General features: G+C 62.2%; 2 protein-coding genes across 2 annotated transcripts in view; one reads left to right on the forward strand and one right to left on the reverse strand.

Moving 5' to 3' along the window:
• LOC122559375 (polyglutamylase complex subunit TTLL1-like) overlaps window positions 1-2,305 on the reverse strand; it is an 88,568-nt gene extending 86,263 nt beyond the window's left edge. Inside the window, exons 1-2 of the mRNA XM_087997296.1 lie at window positions 2,244-2,305; window positions 479-877 (exon numbers count right to left, since the gene is read on the reverse strand). The gene's annotated coding sequence lies outside the window, so the exon portion shown is untranslated. The remainder of the gene's footprint in view (window positions 1-478; window positions 878-2,243) is intronic.
• Window positions 2,306-5,987: 3,682 nt separating this feature from the next.
• LOC122559374 (bcl-2 homologous antagonist/killer-like) overlaps window positions 5,988-27,476 on the forward strand; it is a 182,983-nt gene continuing 161,494 nt past the window's right edge. The window contains exons 1-2 of the mRNA XM_087996907.1: window positions 5,988-6,060; window positions 6,155-6,184. The gene's annotated coding sequence lies outside the window, so the exon portion shown is untranslated. The remainder of the gene's footprint in view (window positions 6,061-6,154; window positions 6,185-27,476) is intronic.

A 27,476-nucleotide genomic window follows, 5' to 3' on the forward strand; every position in this document is an offset into this window, starting at 1 on the left:
CGGCAGGGACAGACCACTATAAACACCGGAGGAAACATCAAAGAAGCGCTTCGCAGGAGCGCTTCCCAAGATGATGTTGCCTAGCCAGGGGACGAAACGTTTGCAACAAAAACTTCCAGCTCGGCGAACAGAACCACAACAATGGGTACCCTTAGTTAGATACGAAAGACCACTACTTCAAATAAGAATGCCTAAGTTTATCCCAGTGTCCTGGCCATGTTTAGCCTTCAGTCAAAATCAATAAAATATGTTGCTGTGCATTTTGAGATGAAAATAATACTGAAGCTAACAGCACTCATTATTGTTATGTGACAAATTGGAAAGCAACTGCACATGTTGTTAAATCTGGAAGAACAGAAGATGATGTCAGATTTACTATGCTGCTACACAGGCTTTGTTATATCAGTTTTGCATCAATTCAGTCAGCATCGAAACAAACCAAAAGTATTAAGTTGTGGTAACTAGTCACTAAACAAACCTCATAATGCTAGGGCAGTGTTGCTTGTCCTGCTCACATCTGCCACTGATCATTTACGGAGTGCACAGCACTGAAAGAGATCTCTAAACACTGGAAGTTATCCTGATTACTGTGATTCAACAAGGCAGCTCATACTCATCTTTTCAAGAGCAAATAGGGATGAAGAATAAATGCTGGCCTGGCCAGTGATGTCCATGGAGAAAGTGAGGACTGCAGATGCTGGAGATCAGAGTCAAGAGTGTGGTGCTGGAAAAGCACAGCAGGTCAGACACCATCCAAGGAGAGGGAGAATTGACGTTTCAGGCATAAGTCCTTCAGCATGAACGAATAGAAAAATCTTTGCATGTCTTCACTGCTGACCACAGACCAGGGTTAATATGTAGTCATCATCGCACTAGCCTGAATCAACCAGAAACAGTAATCATTAGCCGATTGATTCTCCTACTTTTCTCCATTACCATTGGGGCTCCATGCAAGAACCTCTAGCAATGCCCTTACCAAAACTCCCACACACCAGAGCTTGTTATCGCACGGCCTGCTATTACACACAACCCACTGTTAGCCACTAATTGTCCCCATTAGTAGCCATTAACTGTCCTTCTCTCTCTTTGGGCTCTATTTCCATTTATTGTTTACTCATCTCCCCTTCCCCGCCATTCTATCTCCTGCATTAAAAAAACAATTTTTTCCTAGCGACCGTCAGTTCTGAGGAAGGTTCCCAGACCCAAAAGGTTAATTCTGATTTCTCTCCACAGCTGCTGCCAGACCTGCTGAGCTTTTCCAGCAATTTCTGTTTTTGTTGGAGCATATCTGATATTGGAGTCCTTTCTTGTGACCAAATTATGCTTCCCTTTTACAGCAGTAGCTACCATAATATGGTCTGTCTTCATTCACAGACACACAAGAAATCTTTTGATGTTTAAATAGCTTTTCAGTCTGTTTGTCAATAAGTGAGTTGAGGTAAGCCGGCAGAGTGGCAGGATGGATAGGATGCCAGATGGGAGGAATGGTAGGATGGCAGGGTGGTGAGATTGGGTCAGGGGCCAGGGCTTTGGAGTGAAGGATTCAGTGACATTCAAATGGGTTTTGAAAGTGCATGGGGTGAGAGGGTCAGGGGAATTGGAGGAATCAGTGGAGGGGGGGTTGGGGGTGGAGTTAAATGTTTAAGTAACCTGCCTTGGATATGTTTCCTGAGTAATATTCAGGGAATTGAGTCAAATATCTTCCCAAGTCTAAATTGAAATCCAAGACATTCACACAGGCATTGGGAAAATTGTCCAATTAAAAAGCTGAAACTTCCTGGGTAATAATATGCAGTCAGTACTTGGGAGAGGGGTCCCAATGGGTATCTTTTGGTGTATGTCTGGTCCCCAAAGATTGGAAGGTTGGGGACATGTTGATCATGGTACTGTACGGCTGTACAAACTGGCTGCTACATTCCAATATGGCAACGATTGGAAAGGATGTGATTGCTTGTAAAGTGTTTTGGTATGTCCTGAAGTTAAGGGCTATAGCAACAGAAGTTTCTCCCCTGTGTTATAAACAGGTAGCTATAACAAAACTGAGCTTACCATTATTAATTTCATTTCTCATCTTACTGCAATCTTACTATTATCACGGATTCCTGCAGCCGCCCAGACTATTGCTCAGACCCATTAGGAGTTTGGATGCAGTGAGTAAATATGTACAGTGTTAACGTTTCGGGTCAAGTGACCCTTCCTCAGAACCCTTCACACTGGATCCGTTAGTTCTGATTTATACCCACAGAGGCTGTTAGATCTGCCGAGCTTTTCCAGCAATTTCTGTTTCTGATATACAAGCATCTGCAGTTCTTTCGGTTTTTAAGTATGTTCGACTGCACCAGTTCGACGGATACCCTTGGCCGAAAATACTCGTAGTAAAGGATTTCCCATTTTCTTTCTTGCAATCATGTCCTTTTATTTGTTTGTCTTTCCCTTTCATCCTGTACGGCGCAGATCAATGCTTGAGGTTTCTTTTTGGAAGAAAAATATTTTTTTCAGCACACTCTCAGGTTCCAAGGGCACATGCCTGGCTGATAATTTGCGATACAACTATTCAGGCAAACCTTACCTGGGTGAGAGCTCTGCAAATGTGGCAATTTCATAAATTTTCTAACCAGCAATTTATCGGAGTCGCCTTGTTTACCTTTGCATGTTAGATTGTTCCTTAGCAACCAGTAACGCTGAGCCTGGGAGAGGCCTAAGAGTGCAGAAGTAGCAGCATTGCCAAGATTTTGAGGTTTTGATGTAGAGCCTTTTAGATTGATTATGCTCAGTTTGTTTATATGATATATTGGAGTTATTTAGCTATTAATAGTCATTTGCATGCTTCCGTGACACTTATGTCTGAATATACAACAACTTTGCAACTGACAGAAAATGTGTGTGCACGGATACACATTTTCCCGAAATGGCTGTGCCTGTTACTGGAAAATCCGGAATCTCTCAGGTTGCACCATTTTCTAACATCCCGCTATTTCATTCGTTATGTTTCAGGACCAGCATCGGTCATTTTCACAAATGTTGAACAAATTGGCAAAGCTTACTTCCAAAACTATTACTTTAAATATTCTGTAAACTCCGATAATAATCATCATGAAACATAGACTGTAATGATGTTGATCATACTTTTCATTCTGAGAATACTGGAAAAGCCAGATCTTTGGTATGATTTAACTTGATAAACCATAATGATTTACAGAACTGTATGTGTGGATGAACCAAGTGTAAGAAAATAAGGAGCAAGATTCCAGGGTTGAATTGAAACACAAAAATATCATTATTGTACTAACTTGAAGCAAAACAAACATAAGCAAAAATAATATTCATAAATATTAATGAATATAAAGCATAAACACTACATATCCAAATTAGATTCTAGCATTCAGGATTAATATGAATTAACAGACAACAGACTGGCCTGTTGAGTGGTTGAGGATATGGCAGATTGAACATTACCTGCTGAAGTGCAAAGTTATCCACTTTGGTAGAAAAAGTAAAAAAGTATGTTTTGGTGAGACTTAGAAATGTTTGTATTCAGAGAATCCTGAATGTCCTTGTACATGAATCATAACACAGTAGTCAATTACAAAGACAAATAATTGTTACAAAGGGACTGAAGTATACAGAAGTCTTACTGTGGCCAAGTTTCCTTACCTAACAAAAGAAAATAATTAACCGAGAGAGAGTGGTACAGTGGTTCATTACTGTTCCTTGCCATTGTCTTATGAGGAGAGATTAAGTCTACTCGGCCTAGATTTCTCCAAATTCACAAGGATGGAAGCTAATGCAATTGAAGCATATAAATTTCTTAAGGAACTTGTCAGGTGTTAAGAAGATACACTATATGAATCTGTAATTTTATCAGCTGGTGTATATAGAATTTAAAAAAAATACTTTTGCTAAACAATGAACACTGATTTGAAGTATCTGCAATCACTAATTTGCACCAATGAAGCCTTATTCTACAGATATGTAAAGTTTACAAAGACCCCAACAGACACAATGGCACATCTGGATATGTGAATAGCTTCTTTGCTTATTAAAATGAAAGATGGTTAATTCATGAGTTAATGGCCGGAACATTGGATAAACTAATCATCTTTGCTATAAAAGGAATCTGAGTGAGATGTGAGATATCTTTCATAGTTTTTGGAATATACAGCCAAGATGGAGAAAGGTTGTGTTTTACAAACTTTTGTGTGGATGCTGAAACTAGGAGTGAGGAGAGAATGTGTTGGCTACCAAAGGGAGCAGCTTCCTCTTTCTACAATATTACATCCATGTCTGCATTCTGCATTGCTTGGAAATGTCTACAAATAGCATGTAGTGACTGTACTAAAAAGTTATTAATTTTCTGCGACAGGATTTGAGGAGAAAAGACGATCTTCCAGCTACGACTGAAAAGTAACTGCTTCAGCAAAGAAACAGAAGCTGGACTGAATCACAATCAGTGAATCTTTATTGACTATACCTTTTGAATGTGTGTTTTACTTGACCAAATTTAACATTGTTAAAAATCACACAACATCAGATTATAGTCCAACACCCTCCACATCAAATTTAACACCAGCTCATCTGCAAAATTGTATTTTGTTTTGCTTGCTTGGAGAGTTTGTATATTTGCACACATTAGTAGGAAGTAAGCCATGTTCAGATGTTTTTAACATTTTAAATACTTTTTTAGCAACAAAATTAATCCATGTGTTTATTTCATTAATGTCTGGCTTAATTCTTACAAACTTCACTAGGTCAACTGCATACTGAATTGATAATTGCGGCATCCTTTTTAAAATCTAAAACCTATTGCTGTTAAATAAGGAGTGGAGTTGACATAACTGGTGCTAACACAGATGTTGAAAAAATAGTTTCGAATGCAAGTTCTGCAGAAGAGTCAAGCTGACTCTAAAGGTTAATTCTGTTTTTTACTCCACATATGCTGCCAGGCCTGGTGAGTTTCTGCAGAATTTTCTGTGCATGTTTGAAACAATGTTTCCCTGCCTGGGAAGCCTAGAGTGTACAGTCACATTCTGAGCATAAAGAGTCGGTTATTCAGAACTGGGATAAGAAAAATTTCTTCCCTCAAAGGATCATTAGAACCTGCTACCCCATGGAGTTGCGAATACTCAGTTGATGAGTCCACTTGACACAGACGTTAATTGATACTTGGCAACCAAATACATTAAATGATATAGAATAGTGCTGTAACGTGGAGTTGAGGTAGAAGATGAACCATGATCTTGTTAAATGACAGTGTCCATGGGTCACATGACAACTGCTGCTGCTATTTCTTCCTACTGTATGTGGATTATATTACTGTTGCCTTTTACTAACCTGGTTTATTTCTCAGCGGTGAGAAATTCCACTGTACCTCGTGCTGGTGTATGACTTTGGTTCCTTGCTAGCAGTCGAGAGTATGGTGCTGGAAAAGCACAACAGGTCAGGCAGTATCTGAGGAGTAGTAGAATCGACATTTTAGGAATAAGAGATATCTCTCAGCTCCCCGGAACACAAGCCTCATCCCTGATGAAGGGCTTATGCCCGAAACGTCAATTCTTGTACTCCTTGGATGCTGTCTGACTTGCTGTGCTTTTCCAGCAGCAAACTCTCCACTCGGATCTCCAGCATCTGGAGTCCTCATTTTCTCCTTCCTTGCTGGCAGTCATAATTCACTTATCCTGTGCCAGTCTGTTTAGCTGCTTTTAAGCTAACAAAACTATCAGAAGGTAGGCAGAGAGACACAAAAGGTCAGGAAGGTGAATATTTGAAGAATGATATAAAAAGTCGAAGCAGAATCAGGCCACGTTGTGCTGCAACCCTGCTCTGCTAATGTGATGTTGGCAGATGGGATAAATGAAAGCATTGCACAGTGATCGAATGGATGTCCGTGCCCAGTGAGTTTACAAGGCGATGACAATGTTTCAGAAGAGCAGTGAGCACTGGCTGGTGCTGCACTGAGCTGTGTGGGGAGACTGGGAGGTGACATCAGTGTTTGCTCAGGTGCACAGCTCCAGGTGCAGGCGAGAGGCGAGAAGCCCGCGCCTTTCTCTGAGTGACGCTGCTGTGAGTATAATCAGCTTTCATACACATAAAACTCAAACTTATCGCTCCAAAAATATAGAATAGAATGTCATTTTTTTTTTTATCATTTCTGCAGGGCGGCTGTCGCTATCCCGACTTTGAAAAGGTGAGAATTATTTTGTTGGGCAGTGTGGGAAAGGTGTTGGTTTGGGAAAGGTGTGGCGCGATGTTGTTTTCTGAGTTCTGAACAAAGAGAAAGTTATCGGTGAAATGTGGTGCACGGTTTTAGCGATGAGGTGGGAGGTTATGGTGGGACGGGGTGGGGCAGCTGATGAAGGTGAGGGGATGTGCGCTGCTCCTTACCCCCTTCCTCTCTATTTGTCCCTAAATCTGAACCTTTCGATACGGTCAAGTCTCACATTGCTCATACTCCCACAGCCCCACAACAGGACTGTGTACCCACGCCCAGGGACCCCCAGTCTGTCTCACCTTCCTCCCTCCCCTCCCCTCCCCTCCCCCTTCACCGTCTCAGCCCCTCCCACAACCCACTCCCCACCTCAGTCTTCCTCCCCCATTATCCCCCTGCCTCCTTCCCTCATTCCCGTTTCCCCTTCCCCTGACCCCTTCGCCTCTCCCTCCCTCCCCCTCTTTCACCCCTCCGCTCCCTCTCCCTCTCACCCCTCCCTCTCCTTCTCACCCCTCCCCTCCTTCTCACCCCTCCCCTCCTTCTCACCCCTCCCCTCCCCTGCCCTCTCCCTCTCATCCCTCCTCTCCCTCTCCCCCTCCCCTCCCTCTCCCCCTCCCCTCCCTCTCCCCCACCCCATCCCTCTCCCCCTCCCTCTCACCCCTCCCCACCTCACCCTCACCCTCCCTCTCCCCTTCCCTCTCACCTCCCTCTACTCCTCCCTCTCCCCCCTCCCCCTCCTTCCCTCTCCACCTGCCCCCTCTCCCCTCCCTCTCCACCTGCCCCCTCTCCCCTCCCCCAGTCTCCCCTTCCCCACTCTCCCCTTCCCCACCCCCACTCTCCCCTCCCCTTCCCCACCCCCACTCTCCCCTCCCCTTCCCTCCCTCCCCTTCCCTCCCTCTCCACCTGCCCCTCTCCCCTCCCCCACTCTCCCCTTCCCTCACCCCCACTCTCCCCTTCCCCCACCCTCCCCTTTCCCCACCCCCACTCTCCCCTCCCCCTCCCTCTCCCTCTCCCCCACCCCTCTCCCTTCCCCCTCCCTCTCCCTCCCTCCTCCCTCTCCCTCCCTCACCCCTTCTCCTCCCTCCCTCCTTCACCCCTTCCCCTCCCTCCCTCACCCCTTCCCCTCCCTCCCTCACCCCTTCCCCTCCCTCCCTCCCTCACCCCTTCCCCTCCCTCCCTCACCCCTTCCCCTCCCTCCCTCCCTCACCCCTTCCCATCCCTCCCTCTCTGCCATTCCCACCCTCTCCCCGTTCCCCCTTCCCGTTCCCCCCCTCCCCGTTCCCCCTCTCCCCGTTCCCCCCCTCCCCCCCTCCCCGTTCCGCCCCTCCCCCCCTCCCCGTTCCGCCTCCCTTCCCGTTCCGCCTCCCTTTCCATTCCGCCTCCCTCTCCCCCGTTCCCCCTCCCTCTCCCTCGTTCCCCCTCCCTCTCCCTCGTTCCCCCCCCTCTCCCTCGTTCCCCCTCACACTCTCCTGTTTCCCCCTCCCCCTCCCCCACCCCGTTTCTCCCTCCCCCTCCCCGTTTCCCCCTCCCCCCCGTTTCCCCCTCCTCCCCGTTTCCCCCTCCTCCCGTTTCCCCCTCCCCCTCTCACTCCCGCTCCCCGTTTCCCCCTCCCCCTCCCCTGTTTCCCCCTCCCCCTCCCCTGTTTCCCCCTCCCCCTCCCCTGTTTCCCCTTCCCCTCCCAGTTACCCCTTCCCCTTCCCTGTTCCTCCACCTCCACCCCCTCCCCTCCCCCTCCCCTCCCCTGTTCCCTTCCCCTCCCATGTTCCCCCCTCCCCTATTCCCCACCCCTATTCCCCATCCCTTCCCCCTCCCCTGTTCCACTTGCCCATTTTCCCACCCCATCCCCGTTCCTCCTCCCCCTCCCCCATTTCCCCCTTCCCCCTCCCCCATTTCCCTTCCCCGTCCCCCCTCCACCCCCCTCCAGATCCCCTTCTCCCACCCCTTCCCCTCTCACCCTCATTCCTCGTTTCCCCTCCTTCCTCGTTTCCCCTCCCACCCTCCGTCCTCGTTTCCCCTCCCACCCTCCCATCCTCCTTCCCCGTTTCCCCTCCTTCCCCGTTTCCCCTCCCCCCACCCTCCTTCCTCGTTTCCGCTCCCCACCATTCTTCCTCGTTTCCCCTCCCACCCTCCTTCCTCGTTTCCCCTCCTTCCCCATTTCCCCTCCCCCCCACCCTCCTTCCTCGTTTCCCCTCCCCACCATCCGTCCTCGTTTCCCCTCCCACCCTCCTTCCTCGTTTCCCCTCCTTCCTCGTTTCCCCTCCCACCCTCCTTCCTCATTTCCCCTCCTTCCTCGTTTCCCCTCCCACCCTCCCTCCTCGTTTCCCGTCCCACCCTCCCACCCTCCCTCCTCGTTTCCCGTCCCACCCTCCCACCCTCCCTCCTCGTTTCCCGTCCCACCCTCCCACCCTCCCTCCTCGTTTCCCGTCCCACCCTCCCACCCTCCCTCCTCATTTCCCGTCCCACCCTCCCACCCTCCCACCCTCCCTCCTCGTTTCCCGTCCCACCCTCCCACCCTCCCTCCTCCCTCCTCGTTTCCCGTCCCACCCTCCCACCCTCCCTCCTCGTTTCCCGTCCCACCCTCCCACCCTCCCTCCTCGTTTCCCGTCCCACCCTCCCACCCTCCCTCCTCGTTTCCCGTCCCACCCTCCCACCCTCCCTCCTCGTTTCCCGTCCCACCCTCCCACCCTCCCTCCTCGTTTCCCGTCCCACCCTCCCACCCTCCCTCCTCGTTTCCCGTCCCACCCTCCCACCCTCCCTCCTCGTTTCCCGTCCCACACTCCCACCCTCCCTCCTCGTTTCCCGTCCCACACTCCCACCCTCCCTCCTCGTTTCCCGTCCCACCCTCCCTCCTCGTTTCCCGTCCCACCCTCCCACCCTCCCTCCTCGTTTCCCGTCCCACCCTCCCACCCTCCCTCCTCGTTTCCCGTCCCACCCTCCCACCCTCCCTCCTCGTTTCCCGTCCCACCCTCCCCGTTTCCCGTCCCACCCTCCCACCCTCCCTCCTCGTTTCCCGTCCCACCCTCCCTCCTCGTTTCCCGTCCCACCCTCCCACCCTCCCTCCTCGTTTCCCGTCCCACCCTCCCACCCTCCCTCCTCGTTTCCCGTCCCACCCTCCCACCCTCCCTCCTCGTTTCCCGTCCCACCCTCCCACCCTCCCTCCTCGTTTCCCGTCCCACCCTCCCACCCTCCCTCCTCGTTTCCCGTCCCACCCTCCCACCCTCCCTCCTCGTTTCCCGTCCCACCCTCCCACCCTCCCTCCTCGTTTCCCGTCCCACCCTCCCACCCTCCCCCCTCGTTTCCCGTCCCACCCTCCCCCCTCGTTTCCCGTCCCACCCTCCCACCCTCCCTCCTCGTTTCCCGTCCCACCCTCCCACCCTCCCCCCTCGTTTCCCGTCCCACCCTCCCACCCTCCCTCCTCGTTTCCCGTCCCACCCTCCCACCCTCCCTCCTCGTTTCCCGTCCCACCCTCCCACCCTCCCTCCTCGTTTCCCGTCCCACCCTCCCTCCTCGTTTCCCGTCCCACCTTCCCTCCTCGTTTCCCGTCCCACCCTCCCACCCTCCCTCCTCGTTTCCCGTCCCACCCTCCCACCCTCCCTCCTCGTTTCCCGTCCCACCCTCCCACCCTCCCTCCTCGTTTCCCGTCCCACCCTCCCACCCTCCCTCCTCGTTCCCTGTCCCACCCTCCCACCCTCCCTCCTCGTTTCCCGTCCCACCCTCCCTCCTCGTTTCCCGTCCCACCCTCCCTCCTCGTTTCCCGTCCCACCCTCCCACCCTCCTTCCTCGTTTCCCGTCCCACCCTCCCACCCTCCCTCCTCGTTTCCCGTCCCACCCTCCCACCCTCCCTCCTCGTTTCCCGTCCCACCCTCCCACCCTCCCTCCTCGTTTCCCGTCCCACCCTCCCACCCTCCCTCCTCGTTTCCCGTCCCACCCTCCCACCCTCCCTCCTCGTTTCCCGTCCCACCCTCCCACCCTCCCTCCTCGTTTCCCGTCCCACCCTCCCACCCTCCCTCCTCGTTTCCCGTCCCACCCTCCCACCCTCCCTCCTCGTTTCCCGTCCCACCTCGTTTCCCGTCCCGCCCTCCCACCCTCCCTCCTCGTTTCCCGTCCCGCCCTCCCACCCTCCCTCCTCGTTTCCCGTCCCGCCCTCCCACCCTCCCTCCTCGTTTCCCGTCCCGCCCTCCCACCCTCCCTCCTCGTTTCCCGTCCAGCCCTCCCACCCTCCCTCCTCGTTTCCCGTCCAGCCCTCCCACCCTCCCTCCTCGTTTCCCGTCCCGCCCTCCCACCCTCCCTCCTCGTTTCCCGTCCCGCCCTCCCACCCTCCCTCCTCGTTTCCCGTCCCGCCCTCCCACCCTCCCTCCTCGTTTCCCGTTCCGCCCTCCCACCCTCCCTCCTCGTTTCCCGTCCCGCCCTCGTTTCCCGTCCCGCCCTCCCACCCTCCCTCCTCGTTTCCCGTCCCGCCCTCCCACCCTCCCTCCTCGTTTCCCGTCCCACCCTCCCTCCTCGTTTCCCGTCCCACCCTCCCACCCACCCTGCTCGTTTCCTGTCCCACCCTCCCTCCCTCCCTCCTCGTTTCCCGTCCCACCCTCCCACCCTCCCTCCTCGTTTCCCGTCCCACCCTCCCACCCTCCCTCCTCGTTTCCCGTCCCACCCTCCCACCCTCCCTCCTCGTTTCCCGTCCCACCCTCCCACCTCGTTTCCCGTCCCACCCTCCCACCCTCCTTCCTCGTTTCCCGTCCCACCCTCCCTCCTCGTTTCCCGTCCCACCCTCCCACCCTCCCTCCTCGTTTCCCGTCCCACCCTCCCACCCTCCCTCCTCGTTTCCCGTCCCACCTCGTTTCCCGTCCCACCCTCCCACCCTCCCAACTCGTTTCCCGTCCCACCTCGTTTCCCGTCCCACCCTCGTTTCCCGTCACACCCTCCCACCCTCCTTCCTCGTTTCCCGTCCCTCCCTCCCACCCTCCTTCCTCGTTTCCCGTCCCACCCTCCCACCCTCCCTCCTCGTTTCCCGTCCCACCCTCCCACCCTCCCTCCTCGTTTCCCGTCCCACCCTCCCACCCTCCCTCCTTGTTTCCCGTCCCACCCTCCCCCCTCGTTTCCCGTCCCACCCTCCCTCCTCGTTTCCCGTCCCACCCTCCCACCCTCCCTCCTCGTTTCCCGTCCCACCCTCCCACCCTCCCTCCTCGTTTCCCGTCCCACCCTCCCACCCTCCCTCCTCGTTTCCCGTCCCACCCTCCCACCCTCCCTCCTCGTTTCCCGTCCCACCCTCCCACCCTCCCTCCTCGTTTCCCGTCCCACCCTCCCACCCTCCCTCCTCGTTTCCCGTCCCACCCTCCCTCCTCGTTTCCCGTCCCACCCTCCCACCCTCCCAAATCGTCTCCCGTCCCACCCTCCCACCCTCCCAAATCGTCTCCCGTCCCACCCTCCCACCCTCCCAAATCGTCTCCCGTCCCACCCTCCCACCCTCCCAAATCGTCTCCCGCCCCACCCTCCCACCCTCCCTCCTCGTTTCCCGCCCACCCTCCCACCCTCCCTCCCCGTTTCCCCTCCCACCCTCCCTCCCCGTTTCCCGCCCACCCTCCCTCCCCGTTTCCCGCCCACCCTCCCACCCTCCCTCCCCGTTTCCCGTCCCACACACCCACCCTGCTTCCTCGTTTCCCGTCCCACCCTGCTTCCTCGTTTCCCGTCCCACACTCCTTCCTCGTTTCCCGTCCCACACTCTCACCCTCCTTCCTCATTTCCCGTCCCACACTCCCACCCTCCTTCCTCGGTTCCCGTCCCACACTGCTTCCCCGTACCACCCTCCCTCCACATTTCCCGTCCCACCCTCCCACCCTCCCTCCCCGTTTCCCGTCCCACCCTCCCACCCTCCCTCCCCATTTCCCATCCCCCCCCACCCTCCCTCCCCGATTCCCGTCCCCCCTCCCTCCCTGTTTCCCGTCACACTCTCCCTCTCCGTTTCCCGCCCCACCCTCTCACACTCCCTCCCCGATTCCCGCCCCACCCTCCTCGTTTCTCGCCCCACCCTCCCTCCTCGTTTCCCGCCCCACCCTCTCACCCTCCCTCCCCGTTTCCCGCCCCACCCTCCCACCCTCCCTCCTTGTTTCCCGCCCCACCCTCCCACCCTCCCTCCTTGTTTCCCGCCCCACCCTCCCACCCTCCCTCCTTGTTTCCCGCCCCACCCTCCCACCCCGTTTCCCGCCCCACCCTCCCACCCCGTTTCCCGCCCCACCCTCCCTCCTCGATTCCCGCCCCACCCTCCAACCCTCCCTCCCCGATTCCCGCCCCACCCACCGTCCTCGTTTCCCCTCCCATCCTCCTTCCCCGTTTCCCCTCCTTCCCCGTTTCCCCTCCCCCCACCCTCCTTCCTCGTTTCCGCTCCCCACCATTCTTCCTCGTTTCCCCTCCCACCCTCCTTCCTCGTTTCCCCTCCTTCCCCATTTCCCCTCCCCCCCACCCTCCTTCCTCGTTTCCCCTCCCCACCATCCGTCCCCGTTTCCCCTCCCACCCTCCTTCCTCGTTTTCCCTCCCACCCTCCTTCCTCGTTTCCCCTCCTTCCTCGTTTCCCCTCCCACCCTCCTTCCTCGTTTCCCCTCCTTCCTCGTTTCCCCTCCCACCGTCCTTCCTCGTTTCCCGTCCCACCCTCCCACCCTCCCTCCTCGTTTCCCGTCCCACCCTCCCTCCTCGTTTCCCGTCCCACCCTCCCACCCTCCCTCCTCGTTTCCCGTCGCACCCTCCCACCCTCCCTCCTCGTTTCCCGTCCCACCCTCCTCGTTTCCCGTCCCACCCTCCCACCCTCCCTCCTCGTTTCCCGTCCCACCCTCCCACCCTCCCTCCTCGTTTCCCGTCCCACCCTCCCACCCTCCCACCCTCCCTCCTCGTTTCCCGTCCCACCCTCCCACCCTCCCTCCTCGTTTCCCGTCCCACCCTCCCTCCCTCCCTCCTCGTTTCCCGTCCCACCCTCCTCGTTTCCCGTCCCACCCTCCCACCCTCCCTCCTCGTTTCCCGTCCCACCCTCCCACCCTCCCTCCTCGTTTCCCGTCCCACCCTCCCACCCTCCCTCCTCGTTTCCCGTCCCACCCTCCCACCCTCCCTCCTCGTTTCCCGTCCCACCCTCCCTCCTCGTTTCCCGTCCCACCCTCCCACCCTCCCTCCTCGTTTCCCGTCCCACCCTCCCACCCTCCCTCCTCGTTTCCCGTCCCACCCTCCCACCCTCCCTCCTCGTTTCCCGTCCCACCCTCCCACCCTCCCTCCTCGTTTGCCGTCCCACCCTCCCACCCTCCCTCCTCGTTTCCCGTCCCACCCTCCCACCCTCCCTCCTCGTTTCCCGTCCCACCCTCCCTCCTCGTTTCCCGTCCCACCCTCCCTCCTCGTTTCCCGTCCCACCCTCCCACCCTCCCTCCTCGTTTCCCGTCCCACCCTCCCACCCTCCCTGCTCGTTTCCCGTCCCACCCTCCCTCCCTCCCTCCTCGTTTCCCGTCCCACCCTCCCACCCTCCCTCCTCGTTTCCCGTCCCACCCTCCCACCCTCCCTCCTCGTTTCCCGTCCCACCCTCCCACCCTCCCTCCTCGTTTCCCGTCCCACCCTCCCACCTCGTTTCCCGTCCCACCCTCCCACCCTCCTTCCTCGTTTCCCGTCCCACCCTCCCACCCTCCTTCCTCGTTTCCCGTCCCACCCTCCCTCCTCGTTTCCCGTCCCACCCTCCCACCCTCCCTCCTCGTTTCCCGTCCCACCCTCCCACCCTCCCTCCTCGTTTCCCGTCCCACCCTCCCACCCTCCCTCCTCGTTTCCCGTCCCACCCTCCCACCCTCCCTCCTCGTTTCCCGTCCCACCCTCCCACCCTCCCTCCTCGTTTCCCGTCCCACCCTCCCACCCTCCCTCCTCGTTTCCCGTCCCACCTCGTTTCCCGTCCCACCCTCCCACCCTCCCACCTCGTTTCCCGTCCCACCCTCGTTTCCCGTCACACCCTCCCACCCTCCTTCCTCGTTTCCCGTCCCTCCCTCCCACCCTCCTTCCTCGTTTCCCGTCCCACCCTCCCACCCTCCCTCCTCGTTTCCCGTCCCACCCTCCCACCCTCCCTCCTCGTTTCCCGTCCCACCCTCCCACCCTCCCTCCTCGTTTCCCGTCCCACCCTCCCTCCTCGTTTCCCGTCCCACCCTCCCTCCTCGTTTCCCGTCCCACCCTCCCACCCTCCCTCCTCGTTTCCCGTCCCACCCTCCCACCCTCCCTCCTCGTTTCCCGTCCCACCCTCCCACCCTCCCTCCTCGTTTCCCGTCCCACCCTCCCACCCTCCCTCCTCGTTTCCCGTCCCACCCTCCCACCCTCCCTCCTCGTTTCCCGTCCCACCCTCCCTCCTCGTTTCCCGTCCCACCCTCCCACCCTCCCAAATCGTCTCCCGTCCCACCCTCCCACCCTCCCAAATCGTCTCCCGTCCCACCCTCCCACCCTCCCAAATCGTCTCCCGCCCCACACTCCCACCCTCCCTCCTCGTTTCCCGCCCACCCTCCCACCCTCCCTCCCACCTTCCCTCCCCGTTTCCCCTCCCACCCTCCCTCCCCGTTTCCCGCCCACCCTCCCTCCCCGTTTCCCGCCCACCCTCCCACCCTCCCTCCCCGTTTCCCGTCCCACACACCCACCCTGCTTCCTCGTTTCCCGTCCCACCCTGCTTCCTCGTTTCCCGTCCCACACTCCTTCCTCGTTTCCCGTCCCACACTCTCACCCTCCTTCCTCATTTCCCGTCCCACACTCCCACCCTCCTTCCTCGGTTCCCGTCCCACACTGCTTCCCCGTACCACCCTCCCTCCACATTTCCCGTCCCACCCTCCCACCCTCCCTCCCCGTTTCCCGTCCCACCCTCCCACCCTCCCTCCCCATTTCCCATCCCCCCCCCACCCTCCCTCCCCGATTCCCGTCCCCCCTCCCTCCCTGTTTCCCGTCACACTCTCCCTCTCCGTTTCCCGCCCCACCCTCTCACACTCCCTCCCCGTTTCCCGCCCCACCCTCCTCGTTTCTCGCCCCACCCTCCCTCCTCGTTTCCCGCCCCACCCTCTCACCCTCCCTCCCCGTATCCCGCCCCACCCTCCCACACTCCCTCCTTGTTTCCCGCCCCACCCTCCCACCCTCCCTCCTTGTTTCCCGCCCCACCCTCCCACCCTCCCTCCTTGTTTCCCGCCCCACCCTCCCACCCCGTTTCCCGCCCCACCCTCCCACCCCGTTTCCCGCCCCACCCTCCCTCCTCGATTCCCGCCCCACCCTCCAACCCTCCCTCCCCGATTCCCGCCCCACCCACCGTCCTCGTTTCCCCTCCCATCCTCCTTCCCCGTTTCCCCTCCTTCCCCGTTTCCCCTCCCCCCACCCTCCTTCCTCGTTTCCGCTCCCCACCATTCTTCCTCGTTTCCCCTCCCACCCTCCTTCCTCGTTTCCCCTCCTTCCCCATTTCCCCTCCCCCCCACCCTCCTTCCTCGTTTCCCCTCCCCACCATCCGTCCCCGTTTCCCCTCCCACCCTCCTTCCTCGTTTTCCCTCCCACCCTCCTTCCTCGTTTCCCCTCCTTCCTCGTTTCCCCTCCCACCCTCCTTCCTCGTTTCCCCTCCTTCCTCGTTTCCCCTCCCACCGTCCTTCCTCGTTTCCCGTCCCACCCTCCCACCCTCCCTCCTCGTTTCCCGTCCCACCCTCCCTCCTCGTTTCCCGTCGCACCCTCCCACCCTCCCTCCTCGTTTCCCGTCGCACCCTCCCACCCTCCCTCCTCGTTTCCCGTCCCACCCACCCACCCTCCCTCCTCGTTTCCCGTCCCACCCTCCTCGTTTCCCGTCCCACCCTCCCACCCTCCCTCCTCGTTTCCCGTCCCACCCTCCCACCCTCCCTCCTCGTTTCCCGTCCCACCCTCCCACCCTCCCTCCTCGTTTCCCGTCCCACCCTCCCACCCTCCCTCCTCGTTTCCCGTCCCACCCTCCCTCCCTCCCTCCTCGTTTCCCGTCCCACCCTCCTCGTTTCCCGTCCCACCCTCCCACCATCCCTCCTCGTTTCCCGTCCCACCCTCCCACCCTCCCTCCTCGTTTCCCGTCCCACCCTCCCACCCTCCCTCCTCGTTTCCCGTCCCACCCTCCCACCCTCCCTCCTCGTTTCCCGTCCCACCCTCCCACCCTCCCTCCTCGTTTCCCGTCCCACCCTCCCACCCTCCCTCCTCGTTTCCCGTCCCACCCTCCCACCCTCCCTCCTCGTTTCCCGTCCCACCCTCCCTCCTCGTTTCCCGTCCCACCCTCCCTCCTCGTTTCCCGTCCCACCCTCCCACCCTCCCTCCTCGTTTCCCATCCCACCCTCCCACCCTCCCTCCTCGTTTCCCGTCCCACCCTCCCACCCTCCCTCCTCGTTTCCCGTCCCACCCTCCCTCCACGTTTCCCGTCCCACCCTCCCTCCTCGTTTCCCGTCCCACCCTCCCACCCTCCCTCCTCGTTTCCCGTCCCACCCTCCCACCCTCCCTCCTCGATTCCCGTCCCACCCTCCCACCCTCCCTCCTCGTTTCCCGTCCCACCCTCCCACCCTCCCTCCTCGTTTCCCGTCCCACCCTCCCACCCTCCCTCCTCGTTTCCCGTCCCACCCTCCCACCCTCCCTCCTCGTTTCCCGTCCCACCCTCCCACCCTCCCTCCTCGTTTCCCGTCCCACCCTCCCACCCTCCCTCCTCGTTTCCCGTCCCACCCTCCCACCCTCCCTCCTCGTTTCCCGTCCTACCCTCCCACCCTCCCTCCTCGTTTCCCGTCCCACCTCGTTTCCCGTCCCACCCTCCCACCCTGCCTCCTCGTTTCCCGTCCCGCCCTCCCACCCTCCCTCCTCGTTTCCCGTCCCGCCCTCCCACCCTCCCTCCTCGTTTCCCGTCCCGCCCTCCCACCCTCCCTCCTCGTTTCCCGTCCCACCCTCCCACCCTCCCTCCTCGTTTCCCGTCCCACCCTCCCTCCTCGTTTCCCGTCCCACCCTCCCACCCTCCCTCCTCGTTTCCCGTCCCACCCTCCCACCCTCCCTCCTCATTTCCCGTCCCACCCTCCCACCCTCCCTCCTCGTTTCCCGTCCCACCCTCCCACCCTCCCTCCTCGTTTCCCGTCCCACCCTCCCACCTCGTTTCCCGTCCCACCCTCCCACCTCGTTTCCCGTCCCACCCTCCCACCCTCCTTCCTCGTTTCCCGTCCCACCCTCCCTCCTCGTTTCCCGTCCCACCCTCCGACCCTCCCTCCTCGTTTCCCGTCCCACCCTCCCACCCTCCCTCCTCGTTTCCCGTCCCACCCTCCCACCCTCCCTCCTCGTTTCCCGTCCCACCTCGTTTCCCGTCCCACCCTCCCACCCTCCCACCTCGTTTCCCGTCCCACCCTCCCACCCTCCCACCTCGTTTCCCGTCCCACCCTCGTTTCCCGTCACACCCTCCCACTCTCCTTCCTCGTTTCCCGTCCCTCCCTCCCACCCTCCTTCCTCGTTTCCCGTCCCACCCTCCCACCCTCCCTCCTCGTTTCCCGTCCCACCCTCCCACCCTCCCTCCTCGTTTCCCGTCCCACCCGTCCCACCCTCCCTCCTCGTTTCCCGTCCCACCGTCCCACCCTCCCTCCTCGTTTCCCGTCCCACCCTCCGACCCTCCCTCCTCGTTTCCCGTCCCACCCTCCCACCCTCCCTCCTCGTTTCCCGTCCCACCCTCCCACCCTCCCTCCTCGTTTCCCGTCCCACCCTCCTACCCTCCCTCCTCGTTTCCCCCCCCACCCTCCCACCCTCCCTCCTCGTTTCCCGTCCCACCGTCCCACCCTCCCTCCTCGTTTCCCGTCCCACCCTCCGACCCTCCCTCCTCGTTTCCCGTCCCACCCTCCCACCCTCCCTCCTCGTTTCCCGTCCCACCCTCCCACCCTCCCTCCTCGTTTCCCGTCCCACCCTCCTACCCTCCCTCCTCGTTTCCCCCCCACCCTCCCACCCTCCCTCCTCGTTTCCCGTCCCACCCTCCCACCCTCCCTCCTCGTTTCCCGTCCCACCCTCCCACCCTCCCTCCTCGTTTCCCGTCCCACCCTCCCACCCTCCCTCCTCGTTTCCCGTCCCACCCTCCCACCCTCCCTCCTCGTTTCCCGTCCCACCCTCCCACCCTCCCTCCTCGTTTCCCGTCCCACCCTCCCACCCTCCCTCCTCGTTTCCCGTCCCACCCTCCCACCCTCCCTCCTCGTTTCCCGTCCCACCCTCCCACCCTCCCTCCTCGTTTCCCGTCCCACCCTCCCACCCTCCCTCCTCGTTTCCCGTCCCACCCTCCCACCCTCCCTCCTCGTTTCCCGTCCCACCCTCCCACCCTCCCTCCTCGTTTCCCGTCCCACCCTCCCACCCTCCCAAATCGTCTCCCGTCCCACCCTCCCACCCTCCCAAATCGTCTCCCGTCCCACCCTCCCACCCTCCCAAATCGTCTCCCGCCCCACCCTCCCACCCTCCCTCCTCGTTTCCCGCCCACCCTCCCACCCTCCCTCCCCGTTTCCCCTCCCACCCTCCCTCCCCGTTTCCCGCCCACCCTCCCTCCCCGTTTCCCGTCCCACACACCCACCCTGCTTCCTCATTTCCCGTCCCACCCTCCCACCCTCCCTCCTCGTTTCCCGTCCCACCCTCCTCGTTTCCCGTCCCACCCTCCCACCCTCCCTCCTCGTTTCCCGTCCCACCCTCCCACCCTCCCTCCTCGTTTCCCGTCCCACCCTCCCACCCTCCCTCCTCGTTTCCCGTCCCACCCTCCCACCCTCCCTCCTCGTTTCCCGTCCCACCCTCCCTCCCTCTCTCCTCGTTTCCCGTCCCACCCTCCTCGTTTCCCGTCCCACCCTCCCACCCTCCCTCCTCGTTTCCCGTCCCACCCTCCCACCCTCCCTCCTCGTTTCCCGTCCCACCCTCCCACCCTCCCTCCTCGTTTCCCGTCCCACCCTCCCACCCTCCCTCCTCGTTTCCCGTCCCACCCTCCCACCCTCCCTCCTCGTTTCCCGTCCCACCCTCCCACCTCGTTTCCCGTCCCACCCTCCCACCCTCCTTCCTCGTTTCCCGTCCCACCCTCCCTCCTCGTTTCCCGTCCCACCCTCCCAACCTCCCTCCTCGTTTCCCGTCCCACCCTCGCACCCTCCCTCCTCGTTTCCCGTCCCACCCTCCCACCCTCCCTCCTCGTTTCCCGTCCCACCCTCCCACCATCCCTCCTCGTTTCCCGTCCCACCCTCCCACCCTCCCTCCTCGTTTCCCGTCCCAACCTCCCACCCTCCCTCCTCGTTTCCCGTCCCACCCTCCCACCCTCCCTCCTCGTTTCCGGTCCCACCCTCCCACCCTCCCTCCTCGTTTCCCGTCCCACCCTCCCACCCTCCCTCCTCGTTTCCCGTCCCACCCTCCCACCCTCCCTCCTCGTTTCCCGTCCCACCATCCCACCCTCCCTCCTCGTTTCCCGTCCCACCCTCCCACCCTCCCTCCTCGTTTCCCGTCCCACCCTCCCACCCTCCCTCCTCGTTTCCCGTCCCACCCTCCCACCCTCCCACCTCGTTTCCCGTCCCACCCTCCCACCCTCCCACCTCGTTTCCCGTCCCACCCTCCCACCCTCCCACCTCGTTTCCCGTCCCACCCTCCCACCCTCCCACCTCGTTTCCCGTCCCACCCTCGTTTCCCGTCCCGCCCTCCCACCCTCCCTCCTCGTTTCCCGTCCCGCCCTCCCACCCTCCCTCCTCGTTTCCCGTCCCGCCCTCCCACCCTCCCTCCTCGATTCCCGTCCCACCCTCCCACCCTCCCTCCTCGTTTCCCGTCCCACCCTCCCTCCTCGTTTCCCGTCCCACCCTCCCACCCTCCCTCCTCGTTTCCCGTCCCACCCTCCCACCCTCCCTCCTCGTTTCCCGTCCCACCCTCCCACCCTCCCTCCTCGTTTCCCGTCCCACCCTCCCACCCTCCCTCCTCGTTTCCCGTCCCACCCTCCCACCTCGTTTCCCGTCCCACCCTCCCACCCTCCTTCCTCGTTTCCCGTCCCACCCTCCCTCCTCGTTTCCCGTCCCACCCTCCCACCCTCCCTCCTCATTTCCCGTCCCACCCTCCCACCCTCCCTCCTCGTTTCCCGTCCCACCCTCCCACCCTCCCTCCTCGTTTCCCGTCCCACCCTCCCACCCTCCCTCCTCGTTTCCCGTCCCACCCTCCCACCCTCCCTCCTCGTTTCCTGTCCCACCTCGTTTCCCGTCCCACCCTCCCACCCTCCCACCTCGTTTCCCGTCCCACCCTCCCACCCTCCCACCTCGTTTCCCGTCCCACCCTCGTTTCCCGTCCCACCCTCGTTTCCCGTCACACCCTCCCACTCTCCTTCCTCGTTTCCCGTCCCTCCCTCCCACCCTCCTTCCTCGTTTCCCGTCCCACCCTCCCACCCTCCCTCCTCGTTTCCCGTCCCACCCTCCCACCCTCCCTCCTCGTTTCCCGTCCCACCCTCCCACCCTCCCTCCTCGTTTCCCGTCCCACCCTCCCACCCTCCCTCCTCGTTTCCCCTCCCACCCTCCCACCCTCCCTCCTCGTTTCCCCTCCCACCCTCCCACCCTCCCTCCTCGTTTCCCGTCCCACCCTCCCTCCTCGTTTCCCGTCCCACCCTCCCACCCTCCCTCCTCGTTTCCCGTCCCACCCTCCCACCCTCCCTCCTCGTTTCCCGTCCCACCCTCCCACCCTCCCTCCTCGTTTCCCGTCCCACCCTCCCACCCTCCCTCCTCGTTTCCCGTCCCACCCTCCCACCCTCCCTCCTCGTTTCCCGTCCCACCCTCCCACCCTCCCTCCTCGTTTCCCGTCCCACCCTCCCACCCTCCCAAATCGTCTCCCGTCCCACCCTCCCTCCTCGTTTCCCGTCCCACCCTCCCTCCTCGTTTCCCGTCCCACCCTCCCACCCTCCCAAATCGTCTCCCGTCCCACCCTCCCTCCTCGTTTCCCGTCCCACCCTCCCTCCTCGTTTCCCGTCCCACCCTCCCACCCTCCCTCCTCGTTTCCCGTCCCACCCTCCCACCTCGTTTCCCGTCCCACCCTCCCACCCTCCTTCCTCGTTTCCCGTCCCACCCTCCCTCCTCGTTTCCCGTCCCACCCTCCCACCCTCCCTCCTCATTTCCCGTCCCACCCTCCCACCCTCCCTCCTCGTTTCCCGTCCCACCCTCCCACCCTCCCTCCTCGTTTCCCGTCCCACCCTCCCACCCTCCCTCCTCGTTTCCCGTCCCACCCTCCCACCCTCCCTCCTCGTTTCCTGTCCCACCTCGTTTCCCGTCCCACCCTCCCACCCTCCCACCTCGTTTCCCGTCCCACCCTCCCACCCTCCCACCTCGTTTCCCGTCCCACCCTCGTTTCCCGTCCCACCCTCGTTTCCCGTCACACCCTCCCACTCTCCTTCCTCGTTTCCCGTCCCTCCCTCCCACCCTCCTTCCTCGTTTCCCGTCCCACCCTCCCACCCTCCCTCCTCGTTTCCCGTCCCACCCTCCCACCCTCCCTCCTCGTTTCCCGTCCCACCCTCCCACCCTCCCTCCTCGTTTCCCGTCCCACCCTCCCACCCTCCCTCCTCGTTTCCCCTCCCACCCTCCCACCCTCCCTCCTCGTTTCCCCTCCCACCCTCCCACCCTCCCTCCTCGTTTCCCGTCCCACCCTCCCTCCTCGTTTCCCGTCCCACCCTCCCACCCTCCCTCCTCGTTTCCCGTCCCACCCTCCCACCCTCCCTCCTCGTTTCCCGTCCCACCCTCCCACCCTCCCTCCTCGTTTCCCGTCCCACCCTCCCACCCTCCCTCCTCGTTTCCCGTCCCACCCTCCCACCCTCCCTCCTCGTTTCCCGTCCCACCCTCCCACCCTCCCTCCTCGTTTCCCGTCCCACCCTCCCACCCTCCCAAATCGTCTCCCGTCCCACCCTCCCTCCTCGTTTCCCGTCCCACCCTCCCTCCTCGTTTCCCGTCCCACCCTCCCACCCTCCCTCCTCGTTTCCCGTCCCACCCTCCCACCCTCCCTCCTCGTTTCCCGTCCCACCCTCCCACCCTCCCTCCTCGTTTCCCGTCCCACCCTCCCACCCTCCCTCCTCGTTTCCCGTCCCACCCTCCCACCCTCCCTCCTCGTTTCCCGTCCCACCCTCCCACCCTCCCTCCTCGTTTCCCGTCCCACCCTCCCTCCTCGTTTCCCGTCCCACCCTCCCACCCTCCCAAATCGTCTCCCGTCCCACCCTCCCACCCTCCCAAATCGTCTCCCGTCCCACCCTCCCACCCTCCCAAATCGTCTCCCGCCCCACACTCCCACCCTCCCTCCTCGTTTCCCGCCCACCCTCCCACCCTCCCTCCCCGTTTCCCCTCCCACCCTCCCTCCCCGTTTCCCGCCCACCCTCCCTCCCCGTTTCCCGCCCACCCTCCCACCCTCCCTCCCCGTTTCCCGTCCCACACACCCACCCTGCTTCCTCGTTTCCCGTCCCACCCTGCTTCCTCGTTTCCCGTCCCACACTCCTTCCTCGTTTCCCGTCCCACACTCTCACCCTCCTTCCTCATTTCCCGTCCCACACTCCCACCCTCCTTCCTCGGTTCCCGTCCCACACTGCTTCCCCGTACCACCCTCCCTCCACATTTCCCGTCCCACCCTCCCACCCTCCCTCCCCGTTTCCCGTCCCACCCTCCCACCCTCCCTCCCCATTTCCCATCCCCCCCCCACCCTCCCTCCCCGATTCCCGTCCCCCCTCCCTCCCTGTTTCCCGTCACACTCTCCCTCTCCGTTTCCCGCCCCACCCTCTCACACTCCCTCCCCGTTTCCCGCCCCACCCTCCTCGTTTCTCGCCCCACCCTCCCTCCTCGTTTCCCGCCCCACCCTCTCACCCTCCCTCCCCGTATCCCGCCCCACCCTCCCACACTCCCTCCTTGTTTCCCGCCCCACCCTCCCACCCTCCCTCCTTGTTTCCCGCCCCACACTCCCACCCTCCCTCCTTGTTTCCCGCCCCACCCTCCCACCCCGTTTCCCGCCCCACCCTCCCACCCCGTTTCCCGCCCCACCCTCCCTCCTCGATTCCCGCCCCACCCTCCAACCCTCCCTCCCCGATTCCCGCCCCACCCACCGTCCTCGTTTCCCCTCCCATCCTCCTTCCCCGTTTCCCCTCCTTCCCCGTTTCCCCTCCCCCCACCCTCCTTCCTCGTTTCCGCTCCCCACCATTCTTCCTCGTTTCCCCTCCCACCCTCCTTCCTCGTTTCCCCTCCTTCCCCATTTCCCCTCCCCCCCACCCTCCTTCCTCGTTTCCCCTCCCCACCATCCGTCCCCGTTTCCCCTCCCACCCTCCTTCCTCGTTTTCCCTCCCACCCTCCTTCCTCGTTTCCCCTCCTTCCTCGTTTCCCCTCCCACCCTCCTTCCTCGTTTCCCCTCCTTCCTCGTTTCCCCTCCCACCGTCCTTCCTCGTTTCCCGTCCCACCCTCCCACCCTCCCTCCTCGTTTCCCGTCCCACCCTCCCTCCTCGTTTCCCGTCCCACCCTCCCACCCTCCCTCCTCGTTTCCCGTCGCACCCTCCCACCCTCCCTCCTCGTTTCCCGTCCCACCCACCCACCCTCCCTCCTCGTTTCCCGTCCCACCCTCCTCGTTTCCCGTCCCACCCTCCCACCCTCCCTCCTCGTTTCCCGTCCCACCCTCCCACCCTCCCTCCTCGTTTCCCGTCCCACCCTCCCACCCTCCCTCCTCGTTTCCCGTCCCACCCTCCCACCCTCCCTCCTCGTTTCCCGTCCCACCCTCCCTCCCTCCCTCCTCGTTTCCCGTCCCACCCTCCTCGTTTCCCGTCCCACCCTCCCACCCTCCCTCCTCGTTTCCCGTCCCACCCTCCCACCCTCCCTCCTCGTTTCCCGTCCCACCCTCCCACCCTCCCTCCTCGTTTCCCGTCCCACCCTCCCACCCTCCCTCCTCGTTTCCCGTCCCACCCTCCCACCCTCCCTCCTCGTTTCCCGTCCCACCCTCCCACCCTCCCTCCTCGTTTCCCGTCCCACCCTCCCACCCTCCCTCCTCGTTTCCCGTCCCACCCTCCCTCCTCGTTTCCCGTCCCACCCTCCCTCCTCGTTTCCCGTCCCACCCTCCCACCCTCCCTCCTCGTTTCCCATCCCACCCTCCCACCCTCCCTCCTCGTTTCCCGTCCCACCCTCCCACCCTCCCTCCTCGTTTCCCGTCCCACCCTCCCTCCACGTTTCCCGTCCCACCCTCCCTCCTCGTTTCCCGTCCACCCTCCCACCCTCCCTCCTCGTTTCCCGTCCCACCCTCCCACCCTCCCTCCTCGATTCCCGTCCCACCCTCCCACCCTCCCTCCTCGTTTCCCGTCCCACCCTCCCACCCTCCCTCCTCGTTTCCCGTCCCACCCTCCCACCCTCCCTCCTCGTTTCCCGTCCCACCCTCCCACCCTCCCTCCTCGTTTCCCGTCCCACCCTCCCACCCTCCCTCCTCGTTTCCCGTCCCACCCTCCCACCCTCCCTCCTCGTTTCCCGTCCCACCCTCCCACCCTCCCTCCTCGTTTCCCGTCCCACCCTCCCACCCTCCCTCCTCGTTTCCCGTCCCACCCTCCCACCCTCCCTCCTCGTTTCCCGTCCCACCTCGTTTCCCGTCCCACCCTCCCACCCTGCCTCCTCGTTTCCCGTCCCGCCCTCCCACCCTCCCTCCTCGTTTCCCGTCCCGCCCTCCCACCCTCCCTCCTCGTTTCCCGTCCCGCCCTCCCACCCTCCCTCCTCGTTTCCCGTCCCACCCTCCCACCCTCCCTCCTCGTTTCCCGTCCCACCCTCCCTCCTCGTTTCCCGTCCCACCCTCCCACCCTCCCTCCTCGTTTCCCGTCCCACCCTCCCACCCTCCCTCCTCATTTCCCGTCCCACCCTCCCACCCTCCCTCCTCGTTTCCCGTCCCACCCTCCCACCCTCCCTCCTCGTTTCCCGTCCCACCCTCCCACCTCGTTTCCCGTCCCACCCTCCCACCCTCCTTCCTCGTTTCCCGTCCCACCCTCCCTCCTCGTTTCCCGTCCCACCCTCCCACCCTCCCTCCTCATTTCCCGTCCCACCCTCCCACCCTCCCTCCTCGTTTCCCGTCCCACCCTCCCACCCTCCCTCCTCGTTTCCCGTCCCTCCTCGTTTCCCGTCCCTCCTCGTTTCCCGTCCCACCTCGTTTCCCGTCCCACCCTCCCACCCTCCCACCTCGTTTCCCGTCCCACCCTCCCACCTCGTTTCCCGTCCCACCCTCGTTTCCCGTCACACCCTCCCACTCTCCTTCCTCGTTTCCCGTCCCTCCCTCCCACCCTCCTTCCTCGTTTCCCGTCCCACCCTCCCACCCTCCCTCCTCGTTTCCCGTCCCACCCTCCCACCCTCCCTCCTCGTTCCCGTCCCACCCGTCCCACCCTCCCTCCTCGTTTCCCGTCCCACCGTCCCACCCTCCCTCCTCGTTTCCCGTCCCACCCCTCCGACCCTCCCTCCTCGTTTCCCGTCCCACCCTCCCACCCTCCCTCCTCGTTTCCCGTCCCACCCTCCTACCCTCCCTCCTCGTTTCCCCTCCCACCCTCCCACCCTCCCTCCTCGTTTCCCGACCCACCCTCCCACCCTCCCTCCTCGTTTCCCGTCCCACCCTCCCACCCTCCCTCCTCGTTTCCCGTCCCACCCTCCCACCCTCCCTCCTCGTTTCCCGTCCCACCCTCCCACCCTCCTCCTCGTTTCCCATCCCACCCTCCCACCCTCCCTCCTCGTTTCCCGTCCCACCCTCCCACCCTCCCTCCTCGTTTCCCGTCCACCCTCCCACCCTCCCTCCCCGTTTCCCGCCCACCCTCCCATCCTCCCTCCCCGTTTCCCGTCCCACACACCCACCCTGCTTCCTCATTTCCCGTCCCACCCTCCCACCCTCCCTCCTCGTTTCCCGTCCCACCCTCCTCGTTTCCCGTCCCACCCTCCCACCCTCCCTCCTCGTTTCCCGTCCCACCCTCCCACCCTCCCTCCTCGTTTCCCGTCCCACCCTCCCACCCTCCCTCCTCGTTTCCCGTCCCACCCTCCCACCCTCCCTCCTCGTTTCCCGTCCCACCCTCCACCCTCCCTCCTCGTTTCCCGTCCCACCCTCCCACCCTCCCTCCTCGTTTCCCGTCCCACCCTCCCACCCTCCCTCCTCGTTTCCCGTCCCACCCTCCCACCCTCCCTCCTCGTTTCCCGTCCCACCCTCCCTCCCTCTCTCCTCGTTTCCCGTCCCACCCTCCTCGTTTCCCGTCCCACCCTCCCACCCTCCCTCCTCGTTTCCCGTCCCACCCTCCCACCCTCCCTCCTCGTTTCCCGTCCCACCCTCCCACCCTCCCTCCTCGTTTCCCGTCCCACCCTCCCACCTCGTTTCCCGTCCCACCCTCCCACCCTCCTTCCTCGTTTCCCGTCCCACCCTCCCTCCTCGTTTCCCGTCCCACCCTCCCAACCTCCCTCCTCGTTTCCCGTCCCACCCTCGCACCCTCCCTCCTCGTTTCCCGTCCCACCCTCCCACCCTCCCTCCTCGTTTCCCGTCCCACCCTCCCACCATCCCTCCTCGTTTCCCGTCCCACCCTCCCACCCTCCCTCCTCGTTTCCCGTCCCAACCTCCCACCCTCCCTCCTCGTTTCCCGTCCCACCCTCCCACCCTCCCTCCTCGTTTCCCGTCCCACCCTCCCACCCTCCCTCCTCGTTTCCCGTCCCACCCTCCCACCCTCCCTCCTCGTTTCCCGTCCCACCCTCCCACCCTCCCTCCTCGTTTCCCGTCCCACCCTCCCACCCTCCCTCCTCGTTTCCCGTCCCACCCTCCCACCCTCCCTCCTCGTTTCCCGTCCCACCCTCCCACCCTCCCAAATCGTCTCCCGTCCCACCCTCCCACCCTCCCTCCTCGTTTCCCGTCCCACCCTCCCACCCTCCCTCCTCGTTTCCCGTCCCACCCTCCCACCCTCCCACCTCGTTCCCGTCCCACCCTCCCACCCTCCCACCTCGTTTCCCGTCCCACCCTCGTTTCCCGTCCCGCCCTCCCACCCTCCCTCCTCGTTTCCCGTCCCGCCCTCCCACCCTCCCTCCTCGTTTCCCGTCCCGCCCTCCCACCCTCCCTCCTCGATTCCCGTCCCACCCTCCCACCCTCCCTCCTCGTTTCCCGTCCCACCCTCCCTCCTCGTTTCCCGTCCCACCCTCCCACCCTCCCTCCTCGTTTCCCGTCCCACCCTCCCACCCTCCCTCCTCGTTTCCCGTCCCACCCTCCCACCCTCCCTCCTCGTTTCCCGTCCCACCCTCCCACCCTCCCTCCTCGTTTCCCGTCCCACCCTCCCACCCTCCCTCCTCGTTTC

The sequence above is a fragment of the Chiloscyllium plagiosum genome, unplaced genomic scaffold, assembly GCF_037043375.1.
Source record: "Chiloscyllium plagiosum isolate Xiang-an unplaced genomic scaffold, Cpla_swu_hap1 HiC_scaffold_19, whole genome shotgun sequence".
NCBI classification, from domain to species: Eukaryota; Metazoa; Chordata; class Chondrichthyes; order Orectolobiformes; family Hemiscylliidae; genus Chiloscyllium; species Chiloscyllium plagiosum.